The sequence below is a fragment of the Mus caroli genome, chromosome 7, assembly GCF_900094665.2.
Source record: "Mus caroli chromosome 7, CAROLI_EIJ_v1.1, whole genome shotgun sequence".
NCBI lineage: Eukaryota > Metazoa > Chordata > Mammalia > Rodentia > Muridae > Mus > Mus caroli.
In genome coordinates, this window is record NC_034576.1 from 130,814,117 (window position 1) to 130,817,828 (window position 3,712).

A 3,712-nucleotide genomic window follows, 5' to 3' on the forward strand; every position below is an offset into this window, starting at 1 on the left:
AGCCGAATGCCATCGCCGAGAGCCTAGCTGCAGAAGTGAAGCCCTTTTTACTTTCCAGGACTCTTGTGATGATCTGACCTCTCCTGGTGTGTGCACATCCCCTGGGAGGTGAGCAAATAACAGGCTTTCACAGTGAGTCGAGCTTTCCAGTAAATTCCCCTCCTGGGAAGCACAGAGTGGGTTCTGGTTCCCTTTGGCCTTCGTTTCTCTACACCATAACACTGACTGCTTACTTACCTTCCGTATGAGTTCCAGTACTGTCAGAATAAGGGGAAATAGCAGTTCTTGGTGTGTATTTTAATAAAATCTGTTTAGCTTTTTCAACTTTAACAAGTTTGAGTTGTATCATTCTGCTTGTGTCTTATGGATCTTGGGCAGGGAAGGGGCATTTGGAGCAAGCAGTCCATGCCACTGAATGCCCCTTGTTTCCACTTAATCTCAATAGTTGGGGGGCATAAAATAGAATGTTTTGGTGAATTTGTCTTTAGACATATTTTTCTATCACTATTGCCTCCCCCTTCCCAAGACATTATCTCATGTAGCCCAGGCTGGCCTTAACCTAGATTTGTATTTGAGGGTGATCTCGCACCTCTGATTCCCCTGCCTCTTCCAAATGTTGGGATTTCAGGTTTGTGTCTCCATGCCGGGTTTATACAGTCTCGAGTTATCAAACCTAAGGCCTGATGACACTGGACAAACACTGAACCAGCCTCCATACATCTTAGCCCCATCTGTGGTTTCTGTGTCCTGATATTAGCATAGTGTTTACATTGAGCCTCAGAGTCTTGCCATTGAATAAGGACCTTATCAATGACTAGGGGAATTTCAAAAATGAGAAGTGTAAAGTCAGTGTAAAACACTTGGAAGAGACCTTGGAGGATCTCCCACTTGAATGGTTTGCAAACAGGAATTCACATCTAACCTTTTCCAAAGTTATCCCTTGAAAAGAGTTTTGCTTAGGAAGACTGCCTAGGTGCTCATGAAAACGGAAGCAGCAATTTGCAAATACTTGTTTTTTTTTTTAATGGATATTAAAGCCTTATATTAATGAAAATCCTCTAATACTTTTTCTGAACAAGATACAACTATTTCTATAAATACCCTTTGAATTGGAGTGGAGGACCATATACAAGATGTTCTATTTGTCCTTAGGGTATAGGAAGTATTAAATACTATAGAAAGTATTTTATATGTGTGGAATACACACACACACACACACACACACATATATTTAAGTGTCCATTGAGTCTCTATCTTGGTTGCTGTGACTGTTTCCTCTATTCCTGTATGTGCATATGTGTGTGTGATGGAGTTTTACTTACCCATAATGAATAAAATGTTTTTTATTATCCATCCATCCAGGATGCAACTAGAAGCCATTCACTGTGCTAAGTGAAACAAGCCAGACTTGGATAAATATTACATGCTCTCTTCTATAGGCAGAATCTAGAATTTAAAAAGTAGGAGTTGGGGCTGGTTTTGCAGAGGACCATAATTCAGTTCCCAGCGTATATACTAGGTGGTTCACAACCACCTGTTTCTCCATCTCCATGGGATCCAGTGCCCTCTTGTGATCTCTGAGGGCAGCTGCACTCACATGATCATACCTGCACATAGACATACATAACAAAAATGAATCTTAAAAAACAAGAGGACAAGGACAATGGGGAGGAGGAGGAAGAAGAGGAAGAGGACAAGGGTGCACATGATTGAAGTACATAGCGCTGCAACAAAGCCCAGTATTTTGTACTTTGCTAATAACGTCTTCAAAGGGGCTGGGGAGATGACTTTATCCTTAAAGTGTTTGCTGTGCAAGCCTGAGGATTTGACTCTGATCCCTGTCACTCACATAAAACCTAGACATGATGCTTGGAATTCCAGCACTGGGGAGGCAGAGACAGGCAGAGACCAGGATAGCCCAGCTGGTGAGTCCCAAGTGGCAGTGAGAGATCCTGCCTCAAAAAACAAGGTGGGTGGCATTTATGAGGAAGGATATCAGAATCTGACCTTGGCCTCCACATGCATGCTCATGCACACACATCTAGTGTAGGAAGTGTCCCTAGCCTGTGTCCCCAGCCCTGAGCTCTTAGTAGTCACTGCTGAAGGTTGGCTCTCTATTCTTGCTTAACCCCTGCTTCCTCTGCTCCTGATCGTCACAATAAACGCCATTCTTCTTTCAGGGCCTCTGCTTCAGTTCTTGACTCTAGGTTCCTTCCCTGACCTCTATAATGGACGTAAACTTTTAAGCTGAATAAACCCCTTCCTCCAAAGTTGTTCTTGGGTGTGTTGTTTTAATCTAAAATAGAAATCCTAACTACGGCAGGAGTTGGGGCATGATGGGATTTGAGGCCCCTCAGTGAGAGGGAATACATGCTGGGCTCTGTACTTCTTTCTGGTCCTATGACCAGGGATATCACTGTCCCTAGACAGGATTCCTACTGATGTTTTGCCAGATGGACATGTTGTTCGTTAAACTGCCTTCTAAATATCTATACTTATACCCACAGACTAGTGTAACTGTTGGCTTTGGTCAGACGAGCCTAAAGAAACCTCTTCAGCATTGGCCATCACTCTACATAGGGACTCATGACTAGTCAGAGGGCAGAAAAAAGAGGTTGCTTGGTGTTTGACCCCCAAATAGGATATCTCTATCACTCCCTCTGAGACCCAGTGATCATCACAAAATGGGCTAAAAGGGCTGTGGGAAGGGAAGGTTGGGAGGAATATGTGGGTACTGTCTCATGGGCATGGCATAGCTGTTGCAGTCTTGAATACACAGCAACTTCAACTGCCTGCATGAGGCATGGGTGGGGAATGAGTGGGAGAGGAGGAGACCTTGTAGGAAGTAGGAGTTAGGAGAGAACGAGAAAGTGCAGTGTGTGTGTGTGTATGGAATTACATTGTGATATAAAAATTATTTTTAAATTAAAAATTTATTTAAAATTTTTGTTAGTTCTTTGAGAATTTTGTAAAATGTTTTGATCATACTGACCCCTCTCCAAATTCCTCTCAGATCCGTGTCTCTTTCCCTGCCCACCCAGTTTTCTGATCTCTAGCTCCACTCCCCGCCCCCGTTTCATACCATCGCATCCAATGTATGCTGCTCATACATTCTCGGTTGCGTGGCCCTCCACTGTCAGTTTACCATGGTCAACACTCTTAAAGAAAAAGGACTCACTCTCTTCCAGGAGCTTTTAATTGCCAAACTTTTAAAACTGATTAAATAAAATTTAAAAAAGAGTTATCTCTTTTTAAAAAACAACCAAAGGCATGCATGTAGCCGGATATGGCAGTATTCACCTTTACTCTCAGCGCTTAGGAATCAGAGGCAAGAGGATTTCTGTGAGTTTGAATTCAGCCTTGTCTAAAGAGCAAGGTCCAGGACAGTTAAGACTATACAGTGAAACCCTGTGTCAAAAACAGACAATAAAAACACTGTTCATATTGGTACCTAAAAATAAAGGCAGAAAATGTTCAGTGGTTAAATATGAGTCTGGGAAGATGGGGCTAGAGAAATGTCTCAGCAGTTAAGAGCACTTGTCATTGTTATAGAAGACCTGGGTTCGATTCCTAACAACCGTAGAGTGGGTGATAACTATCCATGACTCCAGTATCAAGGGATCTGATGTTCTCTTCTGATCTCTGTGGGTACCAGGTAGTCACATGATATATTTATCTACATGTGTCAAAACACTCAAATCTAAAAAAAAAA